Here is a 24,021-nt window from a genome sequence, read left to right as displayed (position 1 = left end):
GTACTTGTCAGAGGTCTCATACCTCTTGACTTGTGTATGAGTCTGAAATACCAATTTCAGCTTTTGGAACATCTTATATGCTCCTTGGCGTTCAAAAGGTTTTTGAAGTCCCGATTCTAAGCCGTAAAGCATGACGCACTAAACTATCAAGTAGTCATCATACCGAGCTTGCCAAATGTTTATAAATCTGCATCTGCTCCTGTAATAAGTCTATCACCTAGCGGTGCATCAAAAACATAATTTTTCTGTGCAGCAGTGAGGATAACCCTCAGATCACGGACCTAGTCTGCATCATTGCTACTATCATTTTTCAACTTATTTTTTTCTAGGAACATATCAAAAACAAAACAGGAGAGCTATACGTGAGCTATTGATCTACAACATATATCCCTAATAATAAAGCACGGATTGACTTTGTCGGGTTTACCGTCACAATACGCTTCTTCACATGAATTTACGCTTTCAGTTTTTTTTCACCTATATTATTTTCTACATACAAGGTGATACTATTCATCCAAGGTGGTAGTACTATATTATCAGTTTTTTCCACCTATATTGGTCTTTCCCATACATCTCACGTGTCTCTCAGTTGGACTCCAACTCTCCATCACTCGCCTCCTCTAATTTCTCCCATAAATATTGATTGAATTCCATGGACGTGCAGGTGGTGGCGGACATCTCTGAGGCGTGGATCGGTTGCTGGAACAACAGCGACCGGCTCCATCTACGCGCCCGGCCTAGAAGACGTCATTAAGCTGTGCCGCGGCCACAACCAATTCTTCAACACCGACGTTGGCGAGGTGGATATCGTCTTCTTCTTTGTCAACACTGACACCGAGACCCTCGGCCTCGGCGCCGGCAAGGCCGGTGATCTCGGAGAGCGCTCTGCACACGATCGCTGACGTCTCCCGCTCCAATTGGACCGTGGTCGAGAAGTCCACTATGTCCGTCAATACCTGCCGAGGCCATCGAGAAGATCTTTGCCCACAACGGTCGGTGCTTCCAGTACCAAATCCTGTCCAATTTGGCGTTCCTCGCCGAGGGCACCGCCGTGCAGGACCTATTCGTGCCCCACCGCGTCCTCATCGGCAGCTGCGAGATGCCCGAGGGGCAGACCACCGTGAAGGTCCTTAACCTTAAGGACATGTACGCGCATTGGGTCCCGTGGACTGCGTCATCACAATCAACCTCTGGTCGGCCGAGTTGTCCAAACTCGCCGCCAACGCCTTCCTCGTGCAGCGCATCTCCTTCGTGGACGCCATCTCTGCAACGTCATCGAGGTGGCCTACTCCATTGGAAAGGCCTCGCACATCGGCCGGCGCTGCCTCTCTTCCTCGTGCAGCGCATCTCCTCCGTGGACGCCATCTCTGCAACGTCATCGAGGTGGCCTACTCCATTGGCAAGGACTCGCACATCGCCCCGCGCTTTCTCTCTGCTAGCGTCGGCTTAGGGGGCTCGTGCTTCCCGCTGGCCATCGACGTGTGCCGGGGTCTGCTCGAAAACGAGGCCGTAGTCAGCATCTACGACTCGCAGGTGACCAAGGAGCAGGTGCCGCGCGACCTCGCCATGGACAAGTTTGACTGGAACCACCCGCGCCACCTGCAGCCGGTGGGCGAGCACGCCGGGCAGCCCGTTGCCGTCACGTCGGATGCGTAGGAGGCCACCCGCGTCACGCACGCCGTCTGCATCCTGACCGAGTGGAAGTTCAGAAGCCTCGGCTACAGGTGTGTGCATGATGTCATGCAGAAGCCGGCTTATGTCTTCGACGGCCGCAACATCGTTGACCTGGAGAAGCTCCAAGACATCGGATTCTGTTGGGGATGAGAGGAGCAACTCCTACTTGTTCTTCTCGGTTCCTCTCGCAGCTCACAATGGACACACAAGAACACTAGTATTTGGTGGCCGGCCGCACATACAGCCTCAGCCTTTTCTCTCTTCTGCTCACCCCAATCCAAAGCAAAACAGAATTACAACTTATGTAGCTGACCCACACACGCACAGCTAGACGCACTAACTCCAGAACTTGCATGCGCTGCATGCACACGCTGATCCGTCGGATGGCAACGACTCCTGCTAGCTACTGCAGGCAGCTCGTCCATGCTACCGTTGTGGCAAGTTGCAGACCGACTCAACACGCACGCACGCCCCACAAGTTGGATCGCCACACGATCAACATACGCGACACATGCACACACACGCCACGCTACATTTTGCCCCGGCTTCCGCTGCGTCCCGCACGTCCCGCGCGCACCAACGCGCCCGACAAGCCCGACTGCATCAGTGTGTTCCGCACGTCCCGCGCACACCCGACGCGCCCGACGAGCCCGACACACCACACGCCGTGGCTTATTCCAACAGATTCATCTTCTACGCCATTGGCAAGCTGCTTGACCAGTGACTCAAGGACATGCCAACCGTTGCCTGTGAGGCGATGCACAAGTGTTGGCCGCGCGTCCGCGATCGTTCTTCTTAATTAATCACAACACAAAGCATTGTTAAATTTTTAAGAGAATTCATATACTTTGTATTATAAAAACAAGAAAAAAATCACGTATATGAGGACTTGATCTGTAGAACTTTTCCGTTTTTCCCCTGAAGCAGACAACAGAATATCCAAAGGAGTACGAAGGAGAGACCTAAGCAAAAGCAAAGGGCAGCGGACCAACGAGGTAGCATACTTGCACTAACATGTTTCATGCGAGCTTAGTGCTTTCTTATTATAATTATTTAAATTTTATATTTAACAGATATGATTCATGGGAGAGCACCTAATTTTGCTTCGCATTTTCTGCTGGATTAGTTCCAAATTACAAGGATACGAGTGTTCAAAAGATAACTAACTGAAACACTGAACATGTTAGTTTGATGATCTGTGACTAACAGTTATATGCATGTTCTCCTCTCTTCTCAGTTGTGTGAGTTGGATTACAGAATTTTAAAGAATGTATATGTTTTAGGATTTTTGGTGATGTTTGTTCAAGCATAGAACAAATTTAACTAGGCTTGAACTTTTGGTAGAGAATATCCGTATAATGTCCTTGCTCTAGATTAATTACTTTGTTGTCGGAACTTTTTATCAAATGTTTATCCCATGTGTGACACCAAAATATGGAGTCATAATCAGCCCTTTTTTTAGTTTTGGAGATACACTAAATGGACACAGAGAAAAATATGAAAATATATCGTATATGCATGTATTTCTGGCTTTTCATTGCGAGAGTTAGATGGCCTGTAACTGTTAAATGGGATGCTTTTAATTCCAGTTCTCAATTTTTTAAACTTAGATCCCTTGACAAGCTTGCGATTTTGCATATGGTGTGCCACATATCTCATTCAAGACTTACCGTCTTCAGTTAATTATAAATCTGGTTTTCTCTCTCAGAGATGCTCGATGTCATAAATAGTTTGTGGGTGATCTTAGTGTAGAAATCGATAGGAGGAAGCGTATAACCCTCGTTGGAGGGCCGCGTGTATTTATAGATTGATGGGGCTTATCCCATAGACGCATACATTGTTTGAATTACATTCTTGGAGTACAAGAGAAGTAAAGATAGAATCTATCTATTCAACTACCTACAGAAGATAGAAACAGAATAGAGAGAGATACAATGCGCTAGAGATATAGTCGAGAATATTATCTTCAACACGCCCCCATAATCACAACTTGGCCAAGTTGAGATTACGCTTGAATTCTTCAAAACTCCGTGTAGGTAAAGCTTTTGTGAAGCCATCTGCAACTTGATCCTTTGAATGAATAAACCGAATGTCCAACTTCTTGTTAGCAACCCGTTCTCTAACAAAATGAAAATCTATCTCAATGTGTTTGGTTCTGGCATGAAAGACAGGATTTGCAGAAAGGTATGTGGCTCCCAAATTATCACACCAAAGACAGGGAACTTGCGCCTGTGACACTCCAAGTTCCTTTAACATGGACTGTACCCAAATGATTTCTGCCGTAGCATTAGCTAGAGCTTTATACTCAGCCTCTGTACTAGACCGAGAAACTGTGACTTGTTTCTTAGCACACCATGATATTAGATTTGGACCAAAAAATATGGCAAAGCCACCTGTTGACCTCCTATCATCTGGGTCTCCAGCCCAATCAGCATCAGTGAAAGCACTAATAAGGGTAGACTGAGATCTGCTGAATGTTAAACCAACATTTACTGTGTTCTTCACATACCTCAGAATACGTTTTGCAGCAGACCAGTGTAAGGTGGTAGGTGCATGTAGAAACTGACAAACTTTGTTCACAGCAAAAGAAATATCAGGTCTAGTAAGAGTTAAATACTGAAGTGCACCAATCATACTCCTGTACTGAGTGCTATCTTCCAGACTTAGAAGTTCTCCTTCATGCAAAGATAGTTTTTCTGAACTAGATAACGGAGTTGGAGAGGGTTTGCAATTCTGCATGCCAACTCTTTTCAAAAGATCAGTTGCATATTTTTCTTGCGAGAGGACTATACCATTATCAGTTTGCTTGACTTCAATTCCCAAGAAGAAGCTCAGATCTCCCAAGTCCTTGAGAGCAAACTCCGAGCCCAAGTCCTTCAGAAGTGCTGTCACTGCTTCACTAGATGAGCTGGTGACAATAATATCATCAACGTATATAAGCATGAACATTGTGATATTAGACCTATTGTAAATAAACAATGAGGTATCCGACTTGGATGGAGCAAAACCAATATTTTGCAATTTTGCACTCAACCGTGAGTACCACGCCCTTGGGGCCTGCTTCAGACCATATAGAGCTTTATCAAGCTTGCACACATGGAAAGGTGCATGCTTGTTTTCAAACCCAGGTGGTTGTTTCATGTAAACCTCCTCTTCCAGAATACCATGTAAAAACGCATTCTGTACGTCCAATTGCCTCAAGCACCAGTTTCTGGAAACAGCAATAGACAACACAAGCCTGATAGTAGCAGCCTTAACAACAGGACTAAACGTGTCCTCATAATCTATCCCATATCTTTGTTTGAAGCCTTTAGCTACTAGCCTAGCCTTATACCGGTCAATAGTGCCATCAGCCTTTCTTTTAACTTTGTAAACCCATTTGCAATCTATCAAATTTTTACCTTGACCCGGTGGAACCAAGTGCCAAGTCTCATTCTTTCTCAAGGCCTTGTATTCTTCTTCCATGGCTTTTCTCCACTTAGCATCATCCAGTGCCTCTTCAACAGAATGTGGTACATCTGGAGAACAAGTTAGCCCAAATTTAAGAATATTTTTGTAATTAACAGGGTTAATTTTCCCTGTTTGTAGACGTGTACCAACGCGTGTAGAACGCGCTACAGGAGTTTGTGCTGCAGAAGATCCGCCCGATCCGCCTGAGCGTGCAGGACTGGTAGGGGCAGACCCCGAGGGCGATCCGCCGTCAGGTACACCAGGCGCGCCGGGCGAATCAGCGCTGGCCCGGTCGTTGTCATGGGCCCGACCGCGGTCGGGGCCCGGTCGCTGTCAGCGGCCCGCTGGACCACGCCGCGTGTGGCGGGTTGATGATTGGCCCGAAGGTGGGTCCTGTGCGTGGTCCACACGCACTGGACGGCGCGTCCGTGGCCCGCCTCGTGGGGTCCGTGGCCGCCTCGTGGGGGCGCTGTCGCTGCGGCGCGCTGATTCCGAGGTAGCCTGCCGCTGCAGGCGATCCTCCTGGGATCTGGAGCCCGCTGATCCCGACGCAGGTGAATCCTCCTCGTGTCCAGCGCCCGTGTCCGGTTCTGCTGCATGAAATATTGGCTGTTGTACAGCTTCGTTTTCAGCAGTTTGTGCACCATTTTCTGCGCCACAAAAACCTGTATCATCTGCATCACCAGGAGACTGTGTTGTATGGTTATGAGGATTAGTCATGCGGTCATCAAAAATATCATTACCCCCTTGATCTAAGCCGGAAAGAGAACTAGGAAGAAGAAGGATTTCTTTTTGTAAGAGAGCTCCGGCATTGGGATGGAGATCTTGGAACGGAAAAACAGACTCATCGAACACCACATCCCTGGATATGTAAACCCTTCCAGTTTGCACATCTAAGCACTTGACTCCTTTATGTTGAGGACTATAACCAATGAACACACATTGTTTGGAGCGAAAAGAAAGTTTTCTGGTATTGTAGGGTCGAAGATTGGGCCAACATGCACACCCAAAAACTCGGAGAGATGCATAGTTTGGTTTGGTTTGCAAGAGCCGTTCTGTAGGTGTTTGGTAATTGATGACACGGCTTGGAAGGATATTAATGAGATGTGTGGCAGTGAGGAAAGCTTCGTCCCAGAATTTTAATGGCATGGAAGCATTTGCAAGTAGAGAAAGACCAACTTCAACAATATGGCGATGCTTGCGTTCAGCAGAGCCATTCTGTTGGTGTGCGTGGGGACAAGAAACATGATGGGAGATTCCCAGTTTTTGGAAGAAGGAGTTGAGTTTCTCGTACTCGCCACCCCAGTCCGATTGGACTGTAATGATTTTGCTATCAAACTTTCGTTCAACAAGTGCTTGAAAATTTTGGAAAACTTGAAACACATCGGACTTATGTTTAATAAGATAAATCCATGTATACTTGCTATAATCATCAATGAAGCTTACATAGTATTTGTGTCGACCAACAGAAGTGGGTGCTTGCCCCCATACATCAGAAAAAATTGAGCTCTAATGGTTTGGAAGAAACACTAGTCGATACTGGATATGGTAGTTGATGACTTTTTGCTTTCTGACATGAATCACACACTGTTTCACTACTAGGCTCACCAACAAAAGGGAGTTTATTTTTTCTAAGCACTCGTTGAACAATAGCAAAAGAAGGATGTCCTAATCGATCGTGCCACCTTGCCGAAGATAATTGGGTGACACCAAAAACTTGTTTATTTGAGCTCCTAAGGCGAGGGATCAATGGATAGAGCCCTCCAACGCATCTACCTCTGTAGAGCACCTTCCTCGTTGCCAGATCCTTAATCAAAAAGAAGAAGGGGTAAAACTCAAGTAATACATGATTGTCTAGAGCAATGCGATGTACAGAAAGAAGGTTTTTTTAGCACTGGGAGCATGAAGGATATTTTTAAGATGAATAGGACGGCTAGGGGTTTTGATAATTGATTGACCAACATGATTTATTCTCATACCTGATCCATCTGGACCATGGATTTGGTCATGGCCGCGATACTTCTCACGAGTTGTCAACTTCTCCAACTCTCCTGTGAGGTGGTTAGTTGCGCCGCTGTCGACGTACCAGTTTGTGTCAACGCCATACTGGGCCGCAGCAGCAACTTTTTCTTCTTGAGCGTCATCGTCGAAGCGGTACCAGCAGTCCCTTGCGCTGTGACCGATCTTGCCACAGATCTGGCACTGGATCGGCTCATTGTTGGCCTTGTTGCCGCTGGACGAGCCACCACCAGGACGAGCACCCTTGTTGTTGTTGTAGAAGGGGCGCCCTCCGGTGGTCTGCTTCTTCTTGTAGCCACCGCCGCCACCACCTTGCTTCTGTTCTCTCCCCCTGCCATAGCCACGAGGGGGAGCTCCGCCACGACGGGCAGAGTTTGCAGAAGATTTGAAGCCCGCATCATGGCCTCCTGTGAGCAGCTCGACTCGCTGATCGAAGTTGCACACCTGGGAATAGAGTGCATCGACAGTGACCGGCTCCGTGCGCGCATCTAGGGCCGAGACCAGAGGGTTGTAGTCGAGGTCCAGCCCTGCCAGCAGGAAAGAAACGAGTTCGTCCTCATCCAGTGGCTTCCCCGCGGCAGCGAGCTCATCAGCATATCCACGCATCCGGGAGAAATACACCGGTGCAGATTGGTTGCCCTTTTTGGCATTGGACAGGGAGATCCGAAGATTATTAATACGTGAGCGTGATTGAGAAGCAAACATATTACCCAATGATGTCCAGAGTGCTCGTGCCGTCCTGATGGAGACGACCGAGACTAGCACCTCCTTTGACAGGTTGTTCATGAGGTGCCCGAGGACCTGCTGGTCCTGACGCATCCAGGCTTCATACGCCGGGTTGATGATGACTTGGTCCTTGCCCTCCTTGTCCTTCACGGTGAGCATCTTCTCTGGTTCGGCAGTGGTGCCGTCCAGATAGCCGTAAAGGCCCGCCCCGAGGAAGTGCGGCAGGATCTGCGCCTTCCACAGGAGATAGTTCTCGCGGGTGAGCTTCTCTGTGACCTGGGATCCGAGGCCAGAGAGAGTTGGGGTGGAGGAGGAGGACGACATGGTTTTTCTGTGGAGAGATCGATCTAGGCTTCTGTGGTTTTAGGACGAGAAGGAAGAGGATGCTCTGATTACCATGTAGAAATCGATAGGAGGAAGCATATAACCCTCGTTGGAGGGCCGCGTGTATTTATAGATTGATGGGGCTTATCCCATAGACGCATACATTGTTTGAATTACATTCTTGGAGTACAAGAGAAGTAAAGATAGAATCTATCTATTCAACTACCTACAGAAGATAGAAACAGAATAGAGAGAGATACAATGCGCTAGAGATATAGTCGAGAATATTATCATCAACACTTAGTATCCTTGCAGACCTGTGCAATAGTGTAGCAACAATGCTCTAACATATACTAACTAGGTAGCTGCTCTCAAGTTATGCACTTCTTGAGTTAATCGTCGACGATCAATATTGAGCATTCAACATTCTAAGAGCAAGTACCAAAGGATGACGTAGGCGGGCTATAAGCCTTTAAATATTATATTTTGGGTGAGGTGGAGGAGAGAGAAGGGAAGCGGGTTACTGATTAACAATCGATTGCAGCACATGCATGGTACTCCCTCCGTTCCAAAATAAGTGTCTCAACTTTGTATTTGCCATGTGTGTGTGTGAGAGAGAGAAAGAGAGATGGGCCATGTATCAAAAAAATAGTACACATTTACATGCAACTATTGTACTTGCCGGCTATAGGCTTAGCTATAGATGATGTGGCAACATCTTATAGCCAGCAGCTGGCTATACTATTAACCATGCTCTAATTATCACTTACGCACGTGTATGCATTTTCTGAATTAGTGGTTGACAATCAATGTTGAACAATCAATATAATTGTGTTTATTTGTTGTTGCTTCCTCATCATTGACTTAACCTTGACATTTCTTTTATTCCGAGGTACCAATTTACGATGCCCCAAAAAATATAATCCATATATATAGGATGTAACTTTTATGTTAGGATGAGCCATATAATGTACTCCCTCTGATTCAAAATAAGTGTCTCAATTTTGTATTAACTTTAGTACAAAGTCTTACTAAGGTCAAGACATTTATTTTGGGCTGGAGGGAGTACTTCATCCTGATGCCACCAAGTAATCTGCTTTGCCGCTTAAGTCCCTCCTCCTTGCCAATGGCTCCCGTCCATGGTGGCTTCCCATACAAGCACTCGACACTACCGCGAAGCTGGTTCTGCATCCCATCGTTATCTGCCGTTGCAACGCATGGACAATTTTCTTAGTAGATATGCAAAAAACTATCAGGACTTAGTTTATTATAAATTAAAGTTCAATTAACCATATTACTTAAGAACTCCCACTTAGATAGATATCCCTCTAGTCATCTAAATGATCATGTGATCCATATCAACTAAACCATGTCCGATCATCATGTGAGATGGAGTAGTTTTCAATGGTGAACATCACTATGTTGATCATGTCTACTATATGATTCACGTTCTACCTTTTGGTCTCAATGTTCCGATGCCATATCTGCATATGCTAGGCTCGTCAAGTTTAACCGGAGTATTCTGCGTGTGCAAAACTGGCTTGCACCCTTTGTATGTGAACGTAGAGCTTATCACACCCGATCATCACGTGGTGTCTCGGCATGACGAACTATAGCAACGATGCATACTCAGGGAGAACACTTATACCTTGAAATTTAGTGAGAGATCATCTTATAATGCTACCGCCGTACTAAGCAAAATAAGATGCATAAAGGATAAACATCACATGCAATCAAAATAAGTGATATGATATGGCCATCATCATCTTGTGCCTATGATCTCCATCTCCAAAACACCATCATGATCACCATCGTCACCGGCTTGACACCTTGATCTCCATCTTAGCATCGTTTTCGTCTCGCCAACTATTGCTTCTACGACTATCTCTACCGCTTATTGATAAAATATAGCAATTACATGGCGATTGCATTTCATACAATAAATCGAAAGCCATATGGCTCCTACCAGTTGCCGATAACTGTTACAAAACATGATCATCTCAGACAATAATTTATATATCATCACGTCTTAACCATATCACATCACAGCAAACCCCGCAAAAACAAGTTAGGCGTCCTCTACTTTGTTGTTGCCAGTTTTACGTGGCTGCTACGGGCTTCTAGCAAGAACCGTTCTTACCTACGCATCAAAACCACAATGATTTTTCGTCAAGTGTGTTGTTTTAACCTTCAACAAGGACCGAGCGTGGTCAAACTCGATTCAACTAAAGCTGGAGAAACAGACACCTGCTAGCCACATGTGTGTGAAGCACGTCGGTAGAACTAGTCTCATGAAGGCGGTCATGTAATGTCGGTCCGGGCCACTTCATCCAACAATACCGCTGAATCTAACTAAGACGTTGCTGGTGAGCAGTATGACTATTATCGTCCACAACTCATTGTGTTCTACTCGTGCATATAACATCTATGCATAAACCTGGCTCTGATGCCACTGTTGGGGAACACAGTATTTCAAAAAATTTACCTACGACCACGCAAGATCTATCTAGGAGATGCATAGCAACGAGCGGGGAGAATGTGTCCACGTACCCTCGTAGACCGAAAGCGAAAGCGTTTAGTAGCGTGGTTGATGTAGTCAAACGTCTTCACGATCCAACTGATCCAAGTACCGAACGTACGACACCTCCGTGTTCAGCAAATGTTCAGCACGATGACATTCCTCGAGCTCTTGATCCAGTTGAGAATGAGGGAGTGTTCTGTCAGCATGATGGCGTAGTGACGGTATTGGTGATGAGATTCGCGCAGGGCTTCGCCTAAGCACCACGACTATATAATCTAAGGTGTAATCTGTGGAGGGGGGCACCGCACACGGTTAAGAGAAACTTGTGTGTTCTAGGTGCCCCCTCTCCCCATATATATATATATATATATATATATATATATATATAGGTTGGATGGGGGGAAGAGACAGCCTTAGGGCGCCCCCAAGTAGGCCGAATCCTACTTGGGCTGCAAGCCCAATTCGCCCCCCCCCCTCCTTATTTCAGCATATGAGAAGGAAAGAGAAGGGGGAAGAGAAGGAAAGGGTGGAGGCCGAACCCTCATCATTCCTTTCTTCTTCCCCTTCCTTTCCTCCTACTCCTACTCGGCCTAGGAGGGGCGCACCAGCCCGCCAGGGGATGGTCTGTCCCTCACTTGGCCCAATAGGCCCATAACTTTGCCGGGGGGGTGGGGGTGCCCGGAACCCCTTCCGGTGACCCGATATCACCCGGAACACTTCCTGTGTCCAAATATCATCGTCCTATATATGAATCTTTACCTCTCGACCATTTCGAGACTCCTCGTCATGTCCGTGATCTCATTCAGGACTCCTAACAAACTTCAGTCACCAAAAACTCATAATACAAATCGTCATTGAATGTTAAGCGTGCGGACCCTACGGGTTCGAGAACTATGTAGACATGACCGAGACACATCTTTGGTCAATAACCAATAGCGGAACCTGGATGTTCATATTGTCTCCTACATATTCTACAAAGATCTTTATCGGTCAAACCGCATAACAACATACGTCATTCCCTTTGTCATCGGTATGTTACTTGCCCGAGATTCGATCGTCGATATCATCATACCTAGTTCAATCTCGTTACCGGCAAGTCTCTTTACTCGTTTCGTAATGCATCATCCTATGTCTAACTCATTAGACACGTTGCTTGCAAGGCTCATAGTGATGTGCATTACCAAGAGGGCCCAGAGATACCTCTTCGATACACGGAGTGACAAATCCTAATCTCGATCTATGCCAACTCAACAAACACCATCGGAGACACCTGTAGAGCATCTTTATAATCACCCAGTTACGTTGTGACATTTGATAGCACACAAAATATTCCTCCGGTATTCCGGAGTTGCATAATCTCATAGTCAGAGGAACATGTATAAGTCATGAAGAAAGCAATAGCAATAAAACTTAACGATCTTTATACTAAGCTAACGGATGGGTCTTGTCCATCACATCATTCTCTAATGATGTGATCCCGTTTATCAAATGACAACACATGTATATGGCTAGGAAACATAACCATCTTTGATTAACGAGCTAGTCAAGTAGAGGCATAGTAGGGACACTCTGTTTGTCTATGTATTCACACATGTACTAAGTTTCCGATTAATAGAATTGTAGCATGAATAATAAACATTTATCATGACATAAGAAAATATAAGTAACAACTTTATTATTACCTCTAGGGCATATTTCCTTCAATTTCAACATCGCGAAGAGCTCGTGAATCGTTTTCGTCATCCCTTGGATATTATAGTTCATCACGAAGTTCTAGTAGCTTGATGATAGTGACTAGAGAATTCTGTCAATCACTATCTTATCTAGAAGATTAACTCCCACTTGATTCAAGCGATTGTAGTACCCAGACATTCCGAGTACATGCTCACTGGCTGAGCTATTCTCCTCCATCTTGTAGGCAAAGTACTTGTTGGAGGTTAGGTGTTTGTTTTAGAACTAAGATGTAGAAAACCCAAGGACTTTATTGTTTTCATGCACTGCTAATAAGAGTTTATGGATATGTTCTACAAGATGTTGCTGCTGCTATGCTAAGTCTGAGTCAATGCAAGTTCTGTTTCAGTCTGAGTCTAAATAGGTGCAAGTTAAGTTTTAGTTTTAGTCTAAGATCCAGATGCAAGTTAAGTTTCAGTTTGAGTCTGAATTTGTTTTTAAACTACTGATGTTTCTGCTGTTTGACTTATACTAGTGCAAATCTGACTACTTTTACCCACTCTCTCCCTCTCTCTCTCTCTTTGGTTTGAAACTGAAAGTCTGAAAGTGCATACAACTCAATACATATAGATAATTATTAGTCAATAGGGAAGTTGTTCTGAAACCTTTTCCTGAAATCCAACTGGAAAGCTAACCTTGTTGGTTTGGTCTGCCCTCTCTCTGCCTCGATCTAACCTCAGAAATCTTTGCATGTTACCACTCAATTCGACCGATGAATTTTCTTGTGAACCTTGTGATGTAGATGTGAGCAGCAAGTCACCGAAAGCCAAGCGATGTCTGTTTCTGAAGATTCACACGGTCCAATGCAACCAAAGGTTAGTGAAAAAAATAATATACTACTTCCTTGCTTGCATTGGTAAAGAAACTTTTCTGTTGCCACCTGTTTTAATTGTAGAAGTTGCAACGGTGTTTGAATTGAATTATCCAGTAATATGTAAAACAGAGGCAACAGGGCATGAAACCCACATCCCTTGTGTCCCAATGCATGTGCTTCTACGAGAAACCACACCGGCTGCATAGTACACACCTCCTAGTAGAATGCGGCCTGCAGTATGAAACGTCACACCTACATACACGCATAGGAAATCTACACTCCTACGCAAGATATTGTCAAGATGGAACTAGCAGTACTATACAAATTTTTTGTAAAAGAAAAGAACATGTGTATGAGCTTGTGGTAAAAGTACATGGTCACTCACCATAAGAGGTAGGGGTATATATATAGTAATCTTATTCATCACCCAAGGTGCGGAATACGTTTTTCTTCAGCCGAGGTAATATTACAATCATTTCATATATAAATTACATTTGGTATGCAAAAAGTTACATTCATATTTATTTTACTACGTAAAATTTGACATAAGAAAACAAAAATATAGGTTTAAGTCTAGAATTTTTGCATTTTATGTATATTTTACACTATGTTTTTACGTTTGTAATTTTAGGTAACATAAAATAATTTTTACGGCGGTTATAATTTTCTTACGTTCTCTTTTTACGCATGAAATAAGACCAAATTTATGGAACATAAAAATACGGTGTATTGATGTTAAGAATATATATATATATATATATATATATATATATATATAATAATTTGTAACAAAATAATTAATGAAAGTTTGTGTTACATGATGCTTTGCTCCCACGGGCACTTACATGCATATAACCTTATGTTGTCATGTTACCAAACTAGCGCATTTTATAATAAAGTGTAGACGATGAAACCAGCCTAATTCCCTTTTCAACCATTTGATTTTAACCGACGGATATGTGTGTTTTTGTTTTCGGTCAAGAAGAGTTGTCTTGTCCTTATCATAATCAGCCGTACTCATCATCTGATGCTGTCGTCATGTCACAGAGCGGGCGCTACAAAATTGAAGTGTTATGTTGCCTGAAATTTCTCAGGAAATTTGGCACGATTTGTCCTTAGTTAACCTAATCAGCCGTGCTGATCAGATCTCATGCCGTCGTCATGTCGCCGGGCGCTACGAAATTGACGCGTTATGCTGTCGAAATTTCTGGTGAAATATCGCATGAGTTGTCGAAATTTTGTCCTTGTTTGTAAAGAAACAGAAAGGTCTAGGGTGTTGGTTGCAAAATATTGGGGACTTGGCTGCAGGCTTGTATTATTTGTGGTGCGCAAAAAATGACATATCACTAACTAAACAGGTGACTAAATCTCAAGCTCTATGTAGAAGTGGAATGTGCAATTTGACCCGAGTAGCTTTACATTGCAGAGACTATCAGGGGAGAAGGGGTCCACCCCATGAAAATCAGAGGAGAAGTGGTTAGTTAGAAAGAAAGAAGCCTAGTCAGCATGTAATTGCGTGTAACTCTTTGTATGTTTAGCATTACTAGTAAAATTGCACGTGCATCCACCAAGAATAGGCTATTTACAAATATTAATGTGCACAAATATTTCATGGGGCAAATTATGATTTTGTCGCAACATGTTTTCATCTAGAAGGGACAATTGTCAACTGTTCTTCGTACTATTTCATACCTTGTTAAGAATAATATTTGCTTGTTCATAACTTCCATGTTTTACTAAATTCTAGTTAGATTCTCAGTACAAAGCCTTCAAAATCCATCTCTTTGTGTAGGAAATGATAACATTCGCTGGAACAGAGTTGCTAGCTGAAGATATTGTTAGAACATGTTACACAAAATTTGTCTTGTGAGTATTGTTAGAACAACTATGTGATAATAATGGCAGATAACATACTTCTTTAAGTAAACATTAGCAGTATATCCAAATCATTGTACAAATATGAATAATTATTCATGAGTCGTCACATATGGGTGGATTTTCTTCCCGTCTACAAAGCATACATAGGACAACACCACCAAGTATTCTCAAACTTCTTATGATACCTGTAGTATGAAAACACATTTAGAAACATTACAACCGAGCACTAATCCAGCCCTCTCAGACCATTAGCGTTCTCAACCCTTGGATTAGTTTCTAAATATGCTCTTGGCCGTTGGATGCACCTTCATGGCTTCTGGGAGCGCTACACGGAGGGGCCGATGCTCCAGTAACAAAATCAGCGATCCGTTGTTATTTGGGCCAGGTGGGCCAGTTCCAATCTCGGCAGCTTCTCACAAGAACAAAAAAACGCAATCATCCACAGACACCTCGTGGAAGGGCAAAGGGTTGTGTGCGACCGTGCGCATGCCAGCATGCAGCGAGGATAGCAGAGAACCATCACTGTCGATTGAAATCCATTGAGGAAGAAAATCAATGTTGACAGATTTTAATGGTGGGTGATTGCAGGTCATTTACATGCATTTACCCTGTGATTGTGCTCTTTCTAAATCCATGCGTGTCCATATAGTTTCCCTGTTTCCTTCCGCCCAGTTCTTCCCTTCCCTGCCCTTTAGTCACTTCGGCATGCCACTACTTCATCTTCTCCGCTCCTTCCTCTCCCAGTTCTTTTCTGCCTCAAATCTGAAACCCATCTTTACTGATCATGTTCTTTCTACTCTCTGGATGCAGATGATCTGAGTTGTGATGGATTCAAGCTCATCTTCTTGATGGATCTGTGGAGAAGCAGCGACCATGGTGGAAGTGAGGCCGCAGCGATAGCGGTGGTGGCGACTTGCCTAGTGGAGTCGACAAGAGGCGACGACGACGGTGGGGCTCAGCCGATGGCGGCGGCGGCGGCGGATGCTCCCGCGCGAGGGGCTTCCCCACTACCCATTTCGCCATCTCGTAGCAGGTACGATCAATTTTGACCTCCATCTTGTGCAGATCCATCCATATCGAACTGGCATCATCCTGCTGTTCCTGATTGCCTGTGAGTCTGTGATTGCTCCAATGTCATAATTGATGGTACAAGGTGTCTTGTACGGGATTGCTGCCAATGGTTCACACTCTAGAGCAGACGCATGAAGAATTAGAATTATCTACCTGCTATATGTATTCTATAATTATATATCTATCAAGAGATATCATTATTGTTCTATCAAGAGTATAATTGTTAGTGCATCCAAATGGTGATGCGGTGATCAGATCCAGGTGACGCAGGTGATACGGGCGACGCGGGAATCGCTCGATAGAGCCGACGCGGGCGACCGGACCGATCTGTTGCAAGGCGCGGAGGGATCGAAGTTCTATAGTCAAAGATTGATTAATAAATTAACTGGCCATTAAGAGCAGTTAATGGAGTTGAATTGTCAGTTTCTATGTTGTGCGCGATTGGAATTCACCCGCCGTTGTTAACGCAAGGAGTAGACCAGCCGTTCCTAATCCTACAGGCCATTAATGGAGTGGAGGTCAGGTACAGCTTGGCTGCTCCGCCTACATATGCTCTGTCCAGTCACCCAAGTTATTTCCCCATTCTTCCTCCGGCAATAAACATCCCTGGAGTTACGCGTCTCCATTAGGTTGCCCCTTCATCTTGAAAATTTACTGTAAATTTTCCTTCTCACTACAATCCCTTCATGACTGAGTGTTTGCACTCAGTTTGGGCTCCTGCTGAAGCTTCTTTCCACTCCTAATTTGTAGGTACTGTTGTCCAAGCCCTTGATTGATGAGATTTTTGGCTCCAGAGTTCTTCAGCCAAGGATCCGAATGGCTGCTGGCCAGGTTAGTTCACATGAAGTGACATATCCAATCCAATATCCAAGTATTTATTCATATGTTGAAGTGGTCGTAATGATACATGTATGTTGTCCTAAATGTATATGCATCAGGTTAATTTTGGAAGGTAGATCCATATGGGCAAACATAAGGAAATTATGTGGTTGTTCCAACACACTCTTAATCCGTTTTCTATCTAATCAAATGACACATCTATTACTTGTACAGATCCTACAATGAAAACATTGTTGCTGAATGTCTCCAGCTTCTAGAGTATGCTTTGGTTGAGGGCCTTCTGGAGCAACTGGGATAATTAGCAGATTTGAATTCAATATGATGCTAATAACTTTCTTCGCGCATGAGTGTAGACAGATATATTTTACATGAGGTTTGACAAACTGAATTTAGGTAGGGCTAGACCGTTCCATCACATGTGGACAAATGGAAAATGTCCAATTTTAATGCAGCAGTGCAACACCTTGTCCAGTTAATAATTACCTTCAGTAATCATGTCATCCAGGCTACTTCTGCTACATAGGAAGAATGATATGAGAGGCCTTTAAGTTAAGCTTTTAATATATACCTTCCTTTTGGATTAGGCTTTCACTAGTAGAAAAAGGGCCTTTAGTCCACCGGGACTAAAGGCCCTCCACGTGGCCGCTGCCTGGAGGTCCACCTTTTGTCCCGGTTGGTAACACCAACCGGTACTAAAGGAAATTTTATGATTTTTTTTGAATTTTTTTTAAATTATTTTTTGAATTTCAAATTTCTGAATTATTTTAACCTCTAATCTCTAATCACCCCTCATCACTGCTCAATTTAACCTTTAATATCTAATCATCCCTCATCATTTCAAATCATCTAACTTCCTGAACGGTCACCCATCCTCTCACTACTCCAGCCTGAGCACGCTTAACTTCCGGGTTCTATTCTCCATCGTTTCCAAGTCTGCACTTGTTGTTTTTCTGACAATAGTAAGATGTCAATCCTATTAACCCTCGGGAATTTAGCTTCAGCATGAAGTCACATATTTCACTGTTTGAGTTTGAAACTATTGTTCTAAAATCAATAATTATTTAGTAACACTAATATTTCTTGAATAAGTAGTTTGACCACAGTTTGACCATAGTTGACCAAAATTCAAAAAAAAAACTGAAATAATTATTTAGTAACACTAATATTCTTGAATAGTTATTTAGTAACACTAATACTTCTTGAATAAGTAGTTTGACCATAGTTTGACAAGAATTAACAAAAATTCAAAAAAAACTGAAATTTGAGCATAACTTTTTTTCCTTTTAGAATTTGAGAATTCTAAAAATTTGCAAACAGACCATATGCAAAAGTTATATTATACGTTCCGAACATTTTGATATATTATATGTTTTTTTCCTACATCGTATGCAAAAGTTATAGCCGTTTTACATTTTCCCTGCATTTTTTACAAAACATGTCCAAATTTAAGTTTTTAAATTTTCCTAACTAGTAAATGTAGTAATATAACTACCTCTCGAAGGATTTTATTTTTTGAAGTTTTTATCATTTTCTTTTGATTTTTTCAAAACAAAAAAGGCGATCCACGGGGGGTGGGGGGGTGGGGTGGGTGGTAGAGTTTGAAAATGGGACCTTTAATCCCGGTTTGAGACACAAACCGGGACTAAAGGGCATTGCACCCTTTAGTCTCGGTTCGTGTCTCAAACCGGGACTAAAGGGCTCAGGTGAACCGGGACTAATGCCTTAGCCGCACAAACCGGGACCAATGCTCACATTAGTCCCGGTTCGTGACTGAACCGAGACTAATGTGAATATTGCCCCGTGACCAAAGCCCTATTTTCTACTAGTGTTTATATATAATGTTATATGCCACTTGAGCGCAAAAGTGCACAATAGTAGGGATGATTTCTGTCAACAAATTCAATTCCTAGGCGCATTTCTTGGGTTTTCTGCTGGTACTACAATGCTTTCATCGAAGGTGTATTGCTCCACGATAATTTTATCCTACTTCGGCCCCATTGCACGCTTAGGAACAGTGAAACATACGAAGTCGACGCAAAAATTCATGCAAATAATGTTCACGAAATTTTGAGATTATAAACATACATTTGATAGAAGATTATTTGTTGCTTTTAATTTTTACCAATGTAAGCCTCCCTTGGGATAGAGGGGTAGACATAACTTTACATAATAACAATTCTTCTATGCTTTCCAATGTGAGGTTGAGCAAATCAGTTATTTCAGTCACTAGCCAGACAATTGCTCTCTGAAGTTTCCTTCTATGCTTTCCAATGGAGTTACTGTCTAGATTTGAAATAGCTAATGTTTTCAACAATTGATTTCCACATTCTTTTTGGAAGGCATAAAACTGAACACTTATCTAATTTAATTGAGCTGAAGCAATGCCAAAGATTACACAACTACTTAGATGGAAAAGCCATTGAATCTACTCAGTAGTCAGCAAGATTATAATGAATTTGCTATCTTGCAAAACACAAAATTATGTGTTTACACTCATATATGTCTCCTGAAGCAATTTTTATTGGCATATGATCTTCCACCCCATTGCTTTATTAAAATGTACTGATCTTGATGCAGGGGATATGGATCATGGAAAAAGAGGACCTCCATAGGGGAGGTTTGGTCCCTGGGAGCAGTCAATTCCAGATTCGACTATACATTTGGTACCAAACCATGTTTGTGCTTTTATGACTTGTAAGGAAGATAGAGAGCGACGAGTCTGGTCTTCTTAAGTCACTTGCAAGTTTCTTGACCAAAAGCTTAGTTGTCGATAAACTAATCATTTCCGTCATACGTCTTCCTTGATTAAATAACCTCTTTTAGCTATGATTAAATAACCTTTTTTGGACTATATCTAACATATCATCTTGCAGGAAGCTACATGGCACATGTGTATAACTTTGAATGCGCCTTGCTGCTTCATGTCAGCAATGACTTGTAAGGCGCTATGAACGTTCTATGACATTGAGTTTTATTAGTTCACCCTGTGTACTGTCACTCCGTGTTTGTACCAGCTTGTGGCAAATATTATGTACTTTTAGTTTAGATGACATATGAACTTACAGCAATGTCAATGTATCAAAAAAATTCCATTTCTTTCCAGTATCAACATTTGTCGAAATAGCAGCCTATCATGGGCTACAGTATCTTACCCATGTTTCATATATTTAGAAAAAAATACTATTATTTTATTGAACTAATAGACTGTCGCAGCAACGACACATGGATATTAGTTCATGCCAATTTAAAAATAATGTAAAACCCTTAATATATTTGTATCCACGACTAACATTACAATGCCAAAATGGATGGGCGCAGCAACGCGCGCCATCAATGATCTAGTGTAGTATTAGAACACAAAGGGAAAACGTCCTCTGGGTGGCGGTACACTTGCATATTATTACTATGTAGTGAGAATTCATAAAAATGTAAAGGAGGCATATCTCTCGAGAATTCATAAAAATGTCTTTCGTATGGTATCGTGAAACTTTTTGCTTTATTAATATCTACAGGTGCACCTCACATTAAAAAGATCAGAGTGCGCAAAAAATGACATATCACTAACTAAACGGGTGACTAAATCTCAAGCTCTCTGTAGAAGTGGAATGTGGAATTTGACCCGAGTAGCTTTACATTGCAGAGACTATCAGTTAGTAAAGCGCACTAAACATAAGTACTAAATGACTTGTGTCCAACTGTTCCAGGCGTGTACTACCTTTTATGAAGATTGACAAAACAATATAACAAACACCAATAGCATTTACTTGCTTCAAGAATGATGATAGTTGTGAATTATGTGAAAGAGCACAGATAACCATGTAAAGTATATTGTCTTGAATTTTATCGCAAAAGGACACAAGAGCTCTTATCATGTCAGGAAACCTTCAGCCGCCAACAAAAGTTTGTCGTAATATACTAAAGATATATTTATCAGCATAACACAAGGACAATATTTTCAGACTTGCGTATATAGCAGCATTGAACATAATAATAAGAAAATGATACAAAAATTCAGATGGAGATAAAAACACAACGTTCTGGAGCGTAGACACCAAAAAGCATCTCTGAATGAAGTATCACTTACTTTAGGCTCATTTCTGCAAGACGCAATAGGAGAAGACGGATCTTGCGAATTTCTTTTATATATGGTCGCTCTACAGATATAGTAAAGGATTAGAAGGCGTACAATGTCAATGATCTTAGGGAGTCCACACAGTATTGGTAATAGTTTCCCATCAGCCTCAAAATACCGTATCAAAAACAAATAAAGTTCTCTTTGTACTTCGTAAATTGAATGTGCCCAAATATGTGGGTTCAGATAAATTTCTGAAAGAGCATATTTCAATAGAGCTTCAGACATACCTGAAAGAGCAGATACATTAGTAATATAGACAAGTCCAAGCAAGAGAGATATAGAGATTACCAAGTCTGTAGAGAAATTCAACATGTACTTCAGTGCAGAAAGAGTCTTAAGATTTAGTAGCTGCAATGAAACAGATGTTAGCAAGAAACCTAAAATGTATCAGAAGAGGAAGAAGGAAGAAATACAGAGACACTGCCGACACAATAATTATGTCCTTCAGCAAGCACCGCGAGCATCACTTTGTACAGCCTATGATGGTTGCCTCAAGCTTGCTCTTGTCAACGCTATCAAGTACATAAGACACACTGAACAAAATCCAATATATTCAATTCTCTGGTTCGAGTAATCTGTCAAAAGAAGATAAAATGATGTTCAGAGGCTAATTCGTATTCGTACCTCTGCGTTCAAGCCAAAAATCATCTTCGATGAAATACCATCCCTTGCATCCAAAATTCCAGAAGGATGAAAAAATGAAATTATTAAGGAATGATAACACAATTCGAAGGGTAGCAGCAATAATGTGTCCTTTTGATTTTACCTATCAGCACCCACACAAACCCAAAGGATGATATGATTCTTCAAAATCTTTTGTATTTTACTCTGAATCCTGTCAGCACCCACACAAACCCAAAGGATGCCTACGACATACATTTGCCTACAGATTTTGGTGAAATCATGAAGTATGTGCTTTGTGTATGTTCTTCGATATGCCATACACGCCGCAATGGTTGAAACATACCTTCAATAAAACAACACACCAGGAGATCAGCTATCGTGGCAGGGTATGTGGCCGGCCGGACTCGCCTGTTCTAGATGGATGCCAGGGTGACTGCACAGACAGCAGTGCCGTCACTCGTCAGTTGGGCAAACAACGTTGAGGACGAATCACGGTGGGGGCAGGCTCTCACGCGGAGGCGGGCTCACGTGGCGGGCAGGCTCTCGCATGGTGGCGGGTGCAGCAGATGCGGGCTCGCGTGGCGGAGGCCTCAGCTGAAGCCGGTTCACACGGCGACAGCAGGCTCGCGTGGTAGCGGCCTCGGCAGAGGCGGGCTCGGCGGGCAGGCTCCCGGGCGGCGGCCTTATCGCGTGTAGAGCGGCCGCAATGTTGCAGGGAATCAACGTGCAGGACGACAATCAGATCTTGAATAGGGAAGAGGACAGGACGGTCGTGGAGGAGTTGACGGAGGAGCGTCCGCCTACTCGACGACGCGGTACAGGGAGGCGATGGAGGATAGGGAGGAGATGAGGCTGCCGGGCGTCGTGCGGTGTGCTGGCTGCGGAAGAAAGGAAGGCATCGGGTGTGCGGGCGAAGGGAGGCGAGGGCGGCCAGTTTCCTTTTTTCTGCGATGATCGCGCGATGGGAGGGGCTGCAAATGCGGTGATTTTCCTGTTGGTGGAGCATGCTCTTTTTTTTCGATGGGAGGGGCTGCGGACGCGGTGATTTTCCTGTTGGTGGAGTATGATCAGTCAAGGTAAATTACTAAGTGTACATCAGATCGCAATTAGATCAATGATGGCTGTTAGATTTAGAATTATGAGTAGTGTAGATTGGTTCGTACGGGGTTGTGGTACTAATTGCGGGGTGTACAATAATAGTAGTGTAGATGTAGAGTAGATTGCGTAGCGCTTGTAGCTGGAGTACGTTTACGTGCTGCCGATGGTGCGTACGTCGTTGTTTAAACGCGCGATAGTTAAAAGGAGCTTGTGAGTCTTGGGCTCCCTATATAAGCTGCAGACGACACGCCAACAGCAAACCTCCGGATCTAGTAATCTAGTAACAACGAAAAAAAAAACAGACGCGTACGTAATCCCGTCTCCAACTAACGATGGAGGTTAGCTTCGTACCCTGATCGACCTCCATGGCGGGGCACTTGAGGCCTTGGGCGGATCTCCACGCCGACCTCTTCCTTCCCATCGTGGACCGCCTGCGATCGCTGAGGGACTGCGTCGCCGTCCGCGGGGTCTGCACCGCGTGGCGGTCGGCGCTGCCTCCCGGCCCTCGGTCCCCGTACTTCCTCGTCCTCCACGCCTTCCAACCCTTCGACGGCGGCCTCCCTCGCTTCAACACCCATTCCTACGCCCTGTCCCTCCCGATGCAGCGCACGTTCCGCCTCCCCACGCTCGCATGCCACAGCAACGACATCACCTGCTCCGACAACGGCTACCTCACCATTGCCGATGGCCGTCGTCTTGGGCTGTTAAATCCTGTCACAGGTGGGGAGATCGAGCTCCTTCCTCTCCCCAACATGCGGTAACCACACATAATCGTGCTCAGGCCGAACCCAAGGCCTGATAACTACACCGCCGTGGCCATCTGCGGCCATGGCAACGTCAGCAAGGTCGCCTACATGTCGAGCGGGGACACGGAGTGGACGATCACCGACATCACAGCGGATGGATCCAAGCTGGTCGATCTGGTCTATGAACGCGATGACGCAGATTTTTAGAGCACTTGCACCCAGGCCCTGCTATCCTGGCTGTCCAATATTGCTTTAAGATCTGTGCGAGACAACTACTCCCTCCGTTCTGAATTACTTGTCTTGGATTTGTTTAGATACGGATGTATCTAGACTCATTTTAGTGCTAGATACCTCCGTATCTAGACAAATC

At 43.8% G+C, this 24,021-nt stretch overlaps 1 pseudogene; it reads left to right on the top strand.

Annotated features, from left to right (window-relative positions):
* Positions 1-652: 652 nt before the first annotated feature.
* LOC123056603 (UDP-glucose 6-dehydrogenase 5-like) lies at positions 653-1,656 on the top strand (annotated as a pseudogene).
* Positions 1,657-24,021: the final 22,365 nt, after the last annotated feature.

Source organism: Triticum aestivum, chromosome 3A (genome assembly GCF_018294505.1).
Source record: "Triticum aestivum cultivar Chinese Spring chromosome 3A, IWGSC CS RefSeq v2.1, whole genome shotgun sequence".
Classification (NCBI taxonomy): Eukaryota; Viridiplantae; Streptophyta; class Magnoliopsida; order Poales; family Poaceae; genus Triticum; species Triticum aestivum.
The sequence above is the reverse complement of the archived record's forward strand: the minus strand, read 5'-3'. Positions and strand labels throughout refer to the sequence as shown.